The sequence below is a fragment of the Trachypithecus francoisi genome, unplaced genomic scaffold, assembly GCF_009764315.1.
Source record: "Trachypithecus francoisi isolate TF-2019V2 unplaced genomic scaffold, Tfra_2.0 Lachesis_group10, whole genome shotgun sequence".
Classification (NCBI taxonomy): Eukaryota; Metazoa; Chordata; class Mammalia; order Primates; family Cercopithecidae; genus Trachypithecus; species Trachypithecus francoisi.
In genome coordinates, this window is record NW_022681455.1 from 13,440,433 (window position 1) to 13,456,201 (window position 15,769).

A 15,769-nucleotide genomic window follows, 5' to 3' on the forward strand; every position below is an offset into this window, starting at 1 on the left:
TACATTGTAATATATAATGAAATCATAATACAACTCACCGTAATGTGGAATCAGTAGGAGCCTGAGCTTGTTTTCCTGCAACTAGATGGTCCCATCTGGGAGTGATGGAAGACAGGGGCAGATCATCAGGCATTAGATTCTCATAAAAAGTATGTACCCTAGATCCTTCACATGCACAGTTCACAATAGGGTTTGCATTCCTGTAAGAATAAAATGCCAGTACCCATCCGTGGCCTGGAGGTTGCACACCCCTGTGATAAGGGACAGGTGGAGGGCAAACAAAGCCTCACCTAGAGATGTGGTCCCAGTGAGCATGCATTAGACTCAGCTGGGGGCTTGCTGGATCCAGCCTCAGATTCGCCACATCTGGGGTGGGTCTGAGGATCTGCATTTATAACAAGTTCTCTATGTGATGCTGATGCTGCTGAGTGGGGGCCATACTTTAAGACCTGCTGACCTAGAGGTAACTTGCCACACCACACCTGTCCAGTTCCCATCCTTAAAGATTGCTGGATCACTCAGGTGGACTTGGGGTGCACAGATGGGGAAGATGGTAGCTCTGATTGAGAATCCAAGTGAAACCGATTACAGAACACACAACTCTGATGGTGGAGGGTGTGACATCTCTCAGGAGTCTCAGGGCAGGCAGAAGTTACCAGCTAGCAACCCAGAGCATGAAAACCAGAATGAGAAGCTGATATTTGTTTCCTGTGCTGAAAGTAGAGTTTCTTGAAATGCACACTAGAACTGGTTAATTTTTGGAAAACAGCCGTGCCATAAGAAGGCTGTAAAGCAGCTATTTGGCACCACGGCAAGCCAGCAACCAGGAGCAAGACCTTTATCTTAGGAAACCCAGTTGCCAGGAGCTCGGGGGCCTGTTTTGACCTCCACAGGGCTTATTCCCAACTCCCATATCTCACTATAGGGCAATTGCCAGGATTTCAACCATAGGATGGAGTCTGAGAACATCTGATCTCAGAGGGAAGGCAGCAGGAAAAGGAAAACACATTGAGAGTGGTGGCCCCCAGTTCTTCAAATAGAACAGCCAGGTCTCACCACTCCCTGGGTTCCACTTCTTAAAGATGAACCAGGCCTGACAGGCAAGGCCACCATAGCTGAAAGGAATGATGTTTAAGCAGGTAAAAACCCAACCAAAGGGACAGTTCCTGAGTGCGTGGACAGTGTTGGCAGTACAGTGGGTGGCAGTGGTGCACAGTGAGAAGCTCCAGTGAAGCAACTTACTATAGTGACTGCTGTGTAGGAAGGAGAAAATGGAGAAGAATCTCGAATGAACCTATGAGATGAGGTCAGAGCTGCGCTTCACCACACCTAAGAAAACTTCCATGAAATGATGGAATGTTGGTATGTACAATGACCTGGGAGTAACCAGCCGGGGAAAGGAAAATCCTGAGTCTCCAATGGAGTCATCTCCCTGCCAGGACCCAACCGCTGAGCCTCGGACAGACCTTCGAGCCACACTGCATGAATGTGGAAAATATCAAGACAGATCCTCCCAGACATTCAAGTGATTCCTTAACAGGCAGATGCAAGAATTTTGTGTACCACAGTAAACTGTCCGGGTCACAAAATCCTCTTTGTGAAGTGTCTGCCTGTAGCCAAGGCAGTACTTGCATGGACTTCCGTGACACAGAGTGCCCGAAGTGCTGGGAGAGCCTTCCTGTGGATTGAAGATTTGACAATGATGTCCTCAGACCAGCTTTTGTTCCCTCAGATCTGAACTGCTCCCAAGTCTGTGGATCAATGGAATGACACTAAACGGCACAGATACATCACGTTACACAGAATTTCAGGGGATTTAACTTATCTGAACATATCACGTATGAAAAGACTTCTTCGGAGACCTGTAGCTGAGTCAAGGATGTGGAAATGCAAGGAAGGCTTTAGCAGGGACAGGGAGAGTAAGGTTTCCATGCAGACTTCTGCCACAGCAGACTCTTTGGGCTATTTGGGCCTGGGCTTGAATCGCTTCACAAGCTCTGGCCTAATTTCTACAGAGCTTTTCAACACGGAGGATGAAAGGCATTCCGGAGCTGAAAGGGATTCTGTCCTCCCGCCGTTACTGGGGCTGTCGGTGGCACCAACAGCATAGCAGCCGTCTGCCGACTCCTGACAGGCTTAGGAAGGAGCCTTTCATGCCACTACAGCTCCATGTTAGCAGCCGCCCGTGGAGAGGAGGGAATTGTTTCCATGAAGAAATACAACTCGTCTTTTTGCTTTTAATTTCTCTAGAATGAGTGGACTCAGAGTGGTGGCAAAAGAGGCAAAATGAGAGTAGGCATCTCCAAAATGTCAGGCTGGTGACTGGACCAGGGGCAAGAGGAGCAATGCAACTCAATTACCTGGGGAGCTTCAAAATGATTTTTTGTTTTTGTTCTTGTTTTTTTAATTGTTGTAAAATGTATGTAACATAAAATTTACCATTTAACCATTTTATTTATTTGTATATTTTTGGAGATAGGGTCTCTCTCTGTTGCCCAGGCTAGAGTACAGGGGTGCAATCTCGGCTCATCAACCTCCACTTCCCAGGCTCAAGCGATCTTCCCAGCTCAGCCTCCCAAGCAGCTGGGACTACAAGTGCACACCACCATGCCTGGCTAATTTTCATATTTTTGGTAGAGATGGGGTTTTACCATATTTCCTGGACTGGTCTCGAACTCCTGGGCTCAAGTGATCCACCCACCTCAGCCTCCCAAAGTGCAGGGATTACAGATGTGAGCCACTGCAGGTAGCCCATTTTAACCATTTTAAGTGTACATTTCAGTAGTATTTGGTACATTTGCATGACTATGCAACCATGACCACTGTCGATCACTAGAACCTTAGTTTTGTTTTGTTTTGAGATAGGTCTTGTTCTGTTGCCCAGGATGGAGTGCAGTGGCATGATCTTGGCTCTCTGCAACTTCTATCTCTTGGGTTCAAGCGATTCTCATGCCTCAACCACCCAAATAGCTGGGATTATAGGTGTGTGCCACCATACTCGGCTAATTTTTAATTTTTATAATTTTAATAGAGATGGGGTTTCACCACGTTGGCCAGGCTGGTCTTGAACTCCTGGCCTCATGTGATTGCGCACCTTGGCATCCCAAAGTGCTGGGATTACAAGGACGAGCCACCACACCTTGCCCAGTACTTCAAATATTTTAAATTATAATTTTTTAATGAAGATTTCATTCAGTAAAGCCATTGAAAAAGAATGAGATTGTTCTTCTGTGCTGATGTGGAGAGATGTTAAAAATCCTTATTAGAGATTTAGAGAAAAAGAGCAAGCCACAGAACTGTGTGTATAGTACTTGTAATGGGTGCGTATGCACTCAGATGACTTCAGGAGGAGAACACAAATTGTTAATGGTGATTAGCTCTAGAAATGGGAGTGAAGCTCTGGAATGGAAGGAATTTTAACTTTCATTGTATACTTTTTTTTTTTTTGTACAGTTTAAGCGTTTTAATAGATGCCTGTGGTGTTTGCATTTAAAAGTTTTCCAGCCACCTATTCTGCCTGAAATTGATGCAGATAGTATGGAGCAGTGCCTCAGGACCTGTTCATGTTGGGATGCCTTTTTGATTCTGACACACTGCTATGTTTAGAAACACCGCTTTGTAACAAGATCTTCCAGACGAAGGTTTGGATGCCTAGAGGGGTCTTTGGTGTCAGAATATCTATTTTAAATGAATTGTGTCATTATTCAAATCATATTCAATAAACATGGGAAAAATTTTATGTTTGGGAGTAAGGATTAAGACAAGGCGACTTCTGGCCGGGCGCAGTGGCTCAAGCCTGTAATCCCAGCACTTTGGGAGGCCGAGACGGGCGGATCACGAGGTCAGGAGATCGAGACCATCCTGGCTAATACGGTGAAACCCCGTCTCTACTAAAAATACAAAAACTAGCCGGGCGAGGTGGTGGGCGCCTGTAGTCCCAGCTACTTGGGAGGCTGAGGCAGGAGAATGGCGGAAACCCAGGAGGCGGAGCTTGCAGTGAGCTGAGATCTGGCCACTGCACTCCAGTCCGGGCGACAGAGCGAGACTCCGCCTCAAAAAAAAAAAAAAAAAAAAAAAAAAAAAAAAAAAAAAAGACAAGGCGACTTCTACTATACGTAGGGGTTCTTAACTTTTTGTGTGCCATGTTTACTGCTATGATTTGAATGTGTCCTCCAAATTTCATGTGTTAAAAACTTAATCCCCAAATTCATATTTTGATTGGAGTTGGGGTCTTTGGACAGTAATGGGGATTAGAGAAGTTCATCAGGCTGGGCTCCTTATGTCAGGACTGGTGGCTTTGTAAGACAAAGAGGAGAGCCCTGAGCTGGCACAAACGCTCTTGCCCTTTGTGATGGTTAATTCTGTCAACTTGATTGGATTGAATTTGGTGTGTCTGTAAGGGTGTTGCCAAAAAAGGTTAACATTTCAGTCAGTGGGCTGGGAAAGGCAGACTCACCCTTAATCTGGGCAGGCACAATCTAATCAGAAGGCAGAAAAATGTGAAAAGAGAAACTGGCTTAACCTTCCAGCCTACGTCTTTCTCCTGTGCTGGATGCTTCCTGTCTTCGAACATTACACTCCAAGTTCTTCAGTTTTGGAACGGAGACTGGTTCTCTTTGCTCCTCAGCCTGCAGACAGACTATTGTGGAACCTTATGATTGTGTGAGTTAATACTTAATAAACTCCCCTTTATATATATATATAAGCACACATAGTTCTGTGGCTTGCTGTTGTTCTCTAAATCTCTAATAAGGATTTTTAACATCTGTCCACATCAGCACAGAAGAACAATCTCATTCTTTTTCAATGACTTCACTGAATGAAATCTGAATGAATGAAATCTGCATGTGTGTGTGTTTATATATATACACATATATACACTTATAAAAACTTAATACTTAATAAACTCCCCTTTATATATATGTATATATATACACATACATATACACACACACACACACACACACACACATATTCCATTAGTTCTGTCCCTCTAAAGAACCCTGACTAATACACCCTCTCACAGTGTAATGACCTTTGCCAGGTTATGCCACAGCAAGAAGACTCTCACCAGATGCCAGTGCCATGCTGTTGGACTTCCCAGCCTCCAGAACTGTAAGAAATGAATCTCTGTCCTTTGTAAATTACCCAGCCTCAGGTATTCAGTTACAGTAATACAAAACAGACTAAGAAATGTATCTTTGGCAATCTGGTGAAGCTAATGACCAGTTTTGGGAATAATGGTCCCCCTCCCTGCCCAATAAGGTTCTTTTTCTTAAAGAAATTATTTGTATTACCATTATTTTTGAGACAGGGTCTTGCTCTTTCACCCAGGCTGGAGTGCAGTGGCATGATCATAGTTTGCAGTAACCTCAAACTCCTGGACTCGAGCAATCCTTCCACCTCCACCTTCTGAGTAGCTGGGACTATAGGCACACACCACCATGTTTGGCTAATTTAAAAAATTTTTTTTGTAAAGATGGGATCTGGTTATGTTGTCCAGGCTAATCTCAATCTCTTGGCCTCAAGGGATCCTCCTGTCTTGGCCTCCAATAAGATTTTTAAGTGTGCAAAATAATATGTATATAATTACAAAATAATAAATTATATTGATATATAGTTCTCCAAATTTAAAAAAATTATCAATAAAACAATGTATAAGCCTTTCATTGAAGTATTAACAAAAGCTGTTTGTGGTCTACTGATTTCCATAATTTCAGAGGAGTAATGAGTGTAAATGCCACTTTAAGATATCACAAAACCAGTGATGAGATCTGAAAATAGATGTGAAGCCTAAGCAAGATGGTAAGACCTCGTCTCTACAAAACATTTTTTAAAAACATTACCTAGGCATGGGTCTACATCAGTAGTCCCAGCTACTCAAGAGGAGAAGCAGGAGAACTGCCTGAGCCCAGGAGTTTGAGGCTGCAGTGAGCTGTGTTCGCACCACTGCACTCCTACAGAGCGAGACCCTCATCCCTAAAAAAAATTTTAAAAAAGATGAAAATAGGCCGGGCGCGGTGGCTCAAGCCTGTAATCCCAGCACTTTGGGAGGCTGAGATGGGCGGATCACGAGGTCAGGAGATCGAGACCATCCTGGCTAACACGGTGAAACCCCGTCTCTACTAAAAAAAATACAAAAAACTAGCTGGGCGAGGTGGCAGGAGCCTGTAGTCCCAGCTACTCGGGAGGCTGAGGCAGGAGAATGGTGTAAACCCAGGAGGCGGAGCTTGCAGTGAGCTGAGATCCGGCCACTGCACTCCAGCCTGGGCGACAGAGCGAAACTCCGTCTCAAAAAAAAAAAAAAAAAAGATGAAAATAGATGTGATTTCTATTGATGATAAAGTCACAGATATTGCTTACATAATTGTGATTTGTTGTCATAATCAAAGAAAATGCTAATTTCCCTTAGAGTTAGTGAAAATCAAGACACATTTTTTTTCCCATCTAAGTTCAGAGACATAGATGGCCCCAGTTCATACTCCAGGCTGGGTACCACTGGCATAACTGACAGATGAAAGGAAGAGAAGAATGGACACAGAGAGATTGGAGGTGGAGAATGAGAGTGGGCTTGGAAGGAATGAGATTCAGCATTAGAAGGGAAAGATGTAGCTTTCCCTCTGACTTGGTTTCCCCATGCAAGGAAGAGGAAGTAGTTGGGTACAGCATATATTAGGTCATCAGGAAAACAGGTAAGGAAGCTTTCCTCAGATGGCCTCAGAGTGAATGAATGGATGAATGAAAGCAAGATGTTGTTGTAAGCAAGTAAGGGAGAAACCCAGATGTTATAGAAAACCTAAGGAGAGAAGATCTGGAACTAATCTGAGGACTCAGCCAGGGAGTCCAGGAGAGCAGAGGCCATGGGCTAGATGGAGTGGGTGAACATCCGTTTCTGCTGGCCAGGCTGGCTCACCTGGGGACTTTCTTCAGAAATTCTGTGCTGCAGGAGGAGACAGCAGATTGAAGTGACAGCCTAGTGGGTGGATTCTTTGAAAGATGAGGAGGAGTGAGAAGCCTTGTGTGTGCATCAAAAAAAAAAAGAAAGAAAGAAAGAAAGAAAGAATAAATAAATAAATAAAGGCTAAATGGTAGATTTCTGAGTGGAGAGTGTATTTGAAGGGGCCGAGGGAGGGGACTAACACATGGGGAAAGGGCAGATGCTGAATCCTTGAAGATTTCAAGTTTGGGGGATTTGCAAATCGCAAAAGTAACAAGAAAGGAGGAGGGGATCCAAAGTGCAATTGGGGTCTTAGGGATGTTGCTCATTTAACACAGTTGTTGGCATTAAAGAATTTCCAGGAAATGTCAATAGTTTGATAGCTTTGAACAGCCCTAAAAGTGACTCAGCCAGATGGTTCCTGTAAGAATTCCTCCCTCATGCCTCCTTGTCTGCCATCCTCCTCCTCATACAAGCTGTTTCCAGAGTGCAGATTAAGGCTTGTCAGCCAAAGAGGAACCATACTTCAGGTATCTCAGGCAACGTTTACTTATCTTCACAATCTTCCTTATTTTAAGTGCAGAGCCCTCTGACCTTTCGTCTGTTTGTTCCCCTTCATCTAATTTACCCTACATGAACTACCACTTTTCCTGCTCCCCTCTCCTTCCCTTGCTGGTCCATTAATGCCAGCTCCTTCCTCTCTTTTTTTTCTGCCCATCCTTTCCTCTCTCCTGTTTCCTCAGGGAGATGTAGAGTTTTAGCACTTAGCCAGAGTGATGCAGAGCTGCTCTTTCGAGGCTAGCTCTGTCTTTTGCTTCATGGCGGAAACTTGACTGTCAAGTCCAGATCCCTTGGCCTAGAACTCTGAAGAGTCAGCCTCATCTGTTTTCTCCAAGACAGGCACCTTTGGGAAGCTGAGAAAGCGCAAGAGGTCTTGCTCCTCTCCCTGGAGTTTCACTAGCTCTCAGGCCTGCTTGGCCTTTGCTTCTGAGGAGTCTGGAGTGATTTGCCCTTCCCACGGGAGCCTCAAACGGCCTATGTCTGACTTAAACCTGAGTTAGACCCTTTCGTTCTTTCTACAAGGGAGCTAGTGACATGGGAAAGTTCAGCGCTCAGCCTGAACCTGTGGGGTCTGTGCACATGGTCTGCACATCAGCTGCAACCCGTCAGGCCTTCCTAGGGTCCTTCCTTCCCAGGGCATTGATGGCCAATGATGAGTAGGTCAGAGACAAAGGGACATACACACACATGTATTCCAGACTGCTGTTCTAGGATTGAGTCCCTTCAATGAGCGAGAAATGAATTAATCTAATTGCCCAAGAAGGCTTCTAAAAGTTACTTGATCTTTCACTTTCATTCATGGTTGAAGAGAAGGAGTTAAGGTGATTAGAATCTGTATAAAATTAGGAGAGAAAGGTGTTTCTGTAATTAGAATGACATTTTAGAGGAAGTCCAACAACCAGTTTAGGTATGCTGGAGTTTATCTGACAGAGTTGTGGTTGGACCACAGCAATGCTACGAAAGCTGTCACAGCTCAAGTCATCGTTCAGGAATTTACCCAGCAGATGTAGACTCAGAGATAGGATTCAAAAGGAAGCCTCAACTTGAATGCACAAGGCAAAGGATTTTGAGTAGTTTCCATTTGCATGAGCTTTTTGTAGCAGTCTTGGCTCAAGTAAACTATAACACTGAGCTTCTGGCGGTGACTTGGCACAAACTTGTGAAGTGATGTGCCTTCTTCATCTCTATCATCTAGACTTCTTGGACAACATTTCCTCCAGGGACCATTGCTACTGCAAAATGCATAAGGGCTGGGGTAGGGGGGCTGGGGGCGCCAAGCCTAGGTGATATCTAGGCAGAGGGATCTTTCCTGCTTAAGCAAAAGTTAGGTAAATAAGGGTCAATAACATGGGAGCCTATGACTTAGAGTGAGGTGAAGTTATTTTTGTTTTCATTTCTATACCGAGTTCTGCATACATCATGTATCTGTAACTCATTCTTACAGTAATTGTAGCAGTCATTTCATTTTTTAGATCGAGTCACCCAGGCTTGTCACAACAGGTGCTAAAAATGCACAAGATAAAAGAAGCAGGAAGTGAAACCGGAAAATGGTTCTGTGAATCTGGGAGGTGGGGTGTGTAGACAGACATTGGAGGACACCCAGGTTTCTCTTCATTTCACCAGTAAAGAGCAACCTGAATGACTTACCATGCAATTATATCTGTTCTTTTTAAGCAACAGTTCAGAGACTATGAAAGCAATGTTGATCATATCCTATGATTTACTAGGAGGCATATAATCCCAGGTTTACAAAGCAAGAAATGGGACTAAATTGAGACAAACCAACATCACAAAGAGAATCCAAAACCCATGAAGGAAGAACTAGCTCCTAGATTAAAAATTTATATAACTGCTTAGGAGATTCGAGTTTTCATTGAGGGTTGGTTCTCAGGTCACTTTGCTGGAAGAAACTTAGGGGAATGGATCTCATCATGATGACACTTGACATTTGGGTGGCTGGTGCTTTTAGTTTTGACCAAGCACTCTCCTTTTTGGCCTTATTTAGAACTGCTCTTAGATTTACTGCAGAATCATATGGTATGAAAATGTCATATGTTCAAGATAATAATCTATGTGGATACAGGGGGTTGCTACAATTTTATCATAATAGATGGACTGAATTCTGGATGTATTTATATCAGGACCTGCTCATGAAGGAGTGAATGAGATTTCAGATTTTATAGTATTAAATCTTATTTTTAAGTGAAGGGGAAGCCATAGACCAGAAGGAACATTCATGAGCATTCTCTAAGACTCCGCAAAAGATAGAAAGGAAAGGCCAGCCCCTCCATAAAACACTCTATGTCATGCAAATTTGAAATTAGGCTGAGCTCAATCTTAGATGGTTGCCCTTAACACTGCTAAGAAGGAAGTAAGTAAAGATGCTCTTTTAAATGGTCAGTGCTGGGCATGATGGCTCATGCCTGTAATCCCAGCACTTTGGGAGGCTGAGGCAGGCAGATCACTTGAGTCCAGGATTTCGAGATCAGCCTGGGCAACATGATGAAACTCCATCTCTACAAAATACAGAAAAAAAAAAATTAAAAAATAGCGGGGCGTGGTGGCACATGCCTGTAGTCCCAGCAACCCAAGAGCCTGAAATGGTAGGACTGCTTGAGCCACAGGAGGTAGAGGGTGCAGTGAGCCATGATCGTGCCACTGCACTCCAGCCTGGGTGACAGAGTAAGATCCTGTCTCGAAAAAAAAAAAAAGGTGTCTTTCAGTGCTTGGTGTGAAGTCTTAGGTTACAGTGTTAAAATACTAGAGAATTCTAAAATTTGCTCCCCCAATCTAAGAGCTATGTTCTCATCCTCTTGTTGTCTACACTAGCTTTTGTTGTCCACACTAGCTTTGGACACACATACACATATACACATACCAAGAGGCCATCGGTAGGTTACTTTCCTTTCATTTTCACATTTCCAAAATGAGGGTTTGAACCAGATGGCTTTGAAGTGCCTCCAGTTCTCACAGGCGCTGGTTTTCAATCAAAATTGTAGGTCTGTTGATTTCCATTGTTCAGCTTCATGGATGCTGACTCACGAACAGCCTCCCCCAGCACACGCACAAACACCACAGGCACACACACCCCTCTACCTTGGATGCACCCATTCATGCTTCAGATCCCACAAACTGATCAGGCGCCTATATTGAGAGTGGCAGGATGTAAAAAAAAAAAAAAAAAACAGGCAAAGAGCTGGAATTGTATTTTCTTTTAAATCTTTATTTATCCTTTTCATTCCTTTATCCCACCAATGCAAATTGCGGAGAACAGCTGGAAGCCACGTCAGAGCGGCACAGGCCAGCTGGCTGAGTGATGCTGACCGCTGGCCCCGAGCATCGAGCATCGCAGAGGTCACGACGGGCATCAGCTCCGGAGCTCGGAGCGGTAGACACAGGGCCACTGGAGGCCCGCAGCGAGGGCGCCTCCCAGCTCCCACAGTAGTTTGGCCTTAAAAACACTAAGAACAGTTGCATTCATTGTCTTTTTTTTTTCTTCTTTTTTTTCCTTTAATAATAAAAAAGAAAACCAAAACCTCCTATAATTTATAAGCTATGTTTGACTATCTACATTATATAGAAAATATAGACTCTGTTTACTTTATAACACACATCTTTTTCCCATGATAAATAACTCTTTAAAATATCTAGTATACATGCCTTGACTTCTTATATATATGTTTGGTTATATACATATACATACATATATACTCATGTTTGTAAGACACAATAAATATGTACTCGACAATGACAGCCAAACAAATGCCGTTTTGGTTAAAAAACACAACAACAACAACAATAAAAAGCAGATTAAGTACTATAAAAGCACCAGGCAGCAGACAGAAAGCCATAATTGCTAGAAACTTCTCCCTCCCCTGGGCAAGGCACAGGGCAGAATAATAAACCGTCCAGGTGCCTGAAAGAGAAGGAAGGTGGCAAAGGAATGGGTCAGGTCACAAGCTTTTGTTTTGTTTCTTAGCCTGGGATTAGACTAAGAATCACAAAGAAGTCATTGCATTTATAAGGAAAAACCAAGGGGCTCATTGATCAGCTTAGCCCTTGTGGTGGCTCCAGGGGACAGTAGAGACCTGGAAGGGGAAGGACAGAGACAGCGACCTGGTGATGACTCCATGACTATGTTCTAGCCCCTGCCTACATCTGCCCAGGCAAGCTTTTGATTGCCACACTAAGCATCAAGCCATTGCATATAACATGTTCTTTTCATTACTCTATTCACTGCTGGTGTAAACAGAAAGGAGGATTCAGTAGTGCAACACTTTAGGAGGCTGAATGAGAGCCACATGTTCTGGTGGCCCCCTCAAGGGCTCCAGCAAATGGGGACTGTGACGTTGGGGAGAAAAAGGCCAGTGGGCCATTGCCTTCCACTCCTGAGACAGTACCAGCTTCACCTCCAGATGCCAATGGGAACACTGAGCCCATCGCCTTTTAAAGAAGGGCAGGAGGTCTTGACTCCTCCTATGAGAAGTCCCAGAAGCCCCAGTGAGTCTGGGTGGGGGTCCCCTGAAATTCAGAGCACAGTCCAGCTGCTGGCTCCTGTGTCTGGCGGGGAGAAGGTGGAGGGGCCGGCATGCCTGCCGCTGAGAAAGACTGATATAACGCTCCAGCTGCACACCCCTTTTCTTCCATGGCCCTCCTCTCTCTCCCTAAAAGGAAATTAAAATGTGGGGCTCTGATCATTGATTTTTAAACAAGCTCCCCAATGTCATGGCCTCTGCTCTGTAAACTCCAAGGCTCTGATGGCCAAAGAAAGTAGGCGGCGGTGGAGCAGTAGGCAATGGTCAGGGCTAGATTTGTATTAATATCTAGGAGTGGGGTGGGGATACGGGTGGAGGGTGATCCAAGTAGAGCAAGTCTCAGGAAATCCCAGAGGTGAAGATTTGATGCATATCCCCCATCCTTGTCAAATAAAATACAAGTTAGAGATCATTGTTCACATTACAATCACAATAGGACATTTTAAACAGCTCGTTTTCTGAGTACATTCAAGACATAATTGAGTTTATTTTAAAAAATGAATTTCCCGGCTGGGTACGGTTGGTCATGCCTGTCATCCCAGTACTTTGGGAGGTCGAGGCGGGTGGATCACAATGTCAGGAGTTCAAGACCAGCCTGACCAATATGGTGAAACCTTGCCTCTACTAAAAATGCAAAAATTAGCTGGGCGCGGTGGTGCGTGCCTGTAATTCCAGGCTGAGGCAGGAGAATCGCTTGAACCCGGGAGGCGGAGGTTGCAGTGAACTGAGATCACACCACTGCACTCCAGCCTGGGTGACAGAGTGAGACTCGGTCTCAAAAGGAAAAAAAGGATTTCCGGATTTCCCTGCAACTGCTCAGGGAATCCAGGTCAAATGCAGGTCTAATTCCAACTTCTCTACCCACTAGCCACAGGACTTCAGACAAGTCACTTCATCTCTCTGAGCCTTTCTCTAGAGCTCTGGAGGTGCTGTGTGAGACAGCACAAGACTTAAGATGCAGAAAACCTGACTTTTCATCCTGGCTCTACCACTAAAGATGTGGGTGGCCTTGACCATCCCTCTGTTATATAAAACAAAGGGACGGCATATATTGGACTGTGAAGCCTCTTCAGATGCAGCCGAATTTATTTTCTGCCCAGAAAATCATTAACAAAGCTGATTCTGCCCCCAGTACCCACCAGAATGCAAGAGATCAGATCAGAAACCCAACTTATGATCACAGGTCAAATTCAATAGCTGTGGCTAAGAGACAAGACGAAGAGAATAAGAGTGTAAAGGTGCAGTGCGCAGCTAAAATTTGAGTCACAAACAAACGAACTTTAAAGCCCCACTCCCTGAGAAAGGACATTTTCCTATGTTATATTCAGACCCCCAAGAGCAAATTCCAAGGCCATCTATAATAGTCGACCAACAAGATTTTGAAAATTCCCAGCCCTGAGGCTTGCTGCATCACCTACAATCAAAATCAACTTAAGAAGTCAATTTTAAAAGAGGCTGAGTGATATTTCCATTTTGGAAGAGGAAGAAACACTGGCTACTTCTATGTGCAGCTCTATAGCCTCCTGGCAGAACATCAGATGTTGCATCCTGCTGAACAGGAGGGTGCTGACAGCAGGCTGAGTGGAGCTGCAGGCCAGTCCATGCTTGTCACAGTCCTTCCGGGGTGTGAGAGCAGACCCCTGTAGATGTTGACAAGGAGCTATTTCCTGCCTGGCAAGAGCAGGAGGTGCCCACATCTCTTCTTGGGAGGCAGTGTGTTCTGGAGGAGAAGATTATGGATTTGAATGACCTCATTTCTGCCTAACAGTTGTGTGACTTTGAACAAGTTCCTCTTCCTCTTACTGCCTCCATTTTCTCATGTGTATACAAGAAATAGCAATAGTCAACACTATAGGATTGTTTTTATGGATTGCATGAGATAACATACTTAAAATACTCTGCCCACAGTGGACAAATCTTGGAATTGGCCAGTCTTGGAGTTGGCCAAGACTACCCTAGAGTCCAGATATACCTGGCACAGTGGTATTTGCTGCCATGTAGGCTAAGGTGGGTCTGGGGTGCCCTACAATGCAATTGTCTATTGAGAGAAGTCTTGGAGGAGCTGAGAGCGATCACAGATTAAAATTTTTCAAATAGGCCCAGGGAACTCCCAAACATTTTTAGATACCAGGTAAGAACCCTAACCCACACCCTCCCTCAGAACTTGGAATCTAGGCCATTCACACATTGATGGGAACAAAACAGGCAAGCGGGAACTAAATGGGAAGACTCTTAAAGCACTGCCTCCTTACATCAAGGCCCTTGAAACACATTAAACAAAGCAGAAAGGAGCCATTGCTGGGTTTTAGTCCTAGGTCAAAGTCAGCTGTGGGTACCCAAACCCCTAAGGGCTGGGCTGGTGAAGGGTGCTGGGCTGAAACAAAGTCCTTGTGCAGAATGCTGTTGAAGGCTAGAGATTTCAGCTTCACATAGCTACCCCAAATGCATGTGGTGGGATAAGGGCAAATGGAGCACTAAAGGAGTATTTCAAACCCATTTGCTACATTTTATATTTAAAGAAAATGAACTATCTAGCCCTTTTCTTTCTCCTGTTCCTTCATCTACCTACTACCTGCATTTCAGTAGATAAAATTTGAGTACACTATTTTTTCATGCCTCTTTTAAAAAGTGTATGTTCTTTCTATATACCACAGCTTCAAATGAGAATTTTTGTTTTAGACATTAAATATTTATTACAGAGCTTAGAGGCCTTTGTGGGAACCTCTCTCGAAAACCCCAAGTATTGGGAAAAGATTTCCCAAGTATTAAGGTTTAGTACGGAAACATACAGTCGAAACCCCAGGAATATCCCTATTTAGGTTATGAATGACTTAGAAAAATGAAACCCATGGAGTAATTTTGTTTGCTTTCCCTTCATCCTTCATCAGAGCCCTTCAGGCTAGCTAGAAAATAATAATAATAATAATTCCAATGTTTCCACAAAAACTACTTTCCCAGAGAGCAATTTAGAAGAACGAGAACCGGCTGGGCGCAGTGGCCCACGCCTGTAATCCCAGCACTTTGGGAGGCCGAGGCGAGTGGATCACGAAGTCAGGAGATTGAGACCATGCCAGCTAATATGGTGAAACCCCATCTCTACTAAAAATACAGAAGATTGGCAGGGTGTGGTGGCGTGTGCCTGCAGTCCCAGCTACCTGGGAGGCAGAGACAGGAGAATCACTTGAACCCGGAGGCAGAGGTTGCAGTGAGACAAGATGGTGCCACTGCACTCCAGCCTGGGCGACAGAGTGAGACCCCGTCTCAAAAAAAAAAAAAAAAAAAGAATGAGAACCAAAGGAGTCCATGACATGGGCCTCTGTTCAAACTATTATTGGGAGACTTCCATTCCAGCAAATCTCTGGTTTGGAACTGATAGTTGCCAAGAGCTGGAATGCTGACCATGAAGTCTGTCAGCAACAGGTCAGGGACCACAATGAACCAAGCACGGAGTTTCAGCTGACCCAACCTGCAGTACTGTAGCAAAGCCTCAGGAATGAGGGTGACTGTTTCCAGGAAGGCAGTACTTACTTCTCTATTCTAGAAAACGCCCAGCATTCCCCTCGCATTTGGACCACGAGGTACCTGGCACCTGTGAGTAGCCTGGGCTTCAAAGAATATTGACCCTAGGGAGGACAATGAAGGATGCAATTGATTGGGCTGTTCATTCTCAGATTTTGCCTACCCAGGTTGGGCGTGGACTCCAGGCCTCTTAGATTCCCTTCTAGTTCTAATGGCA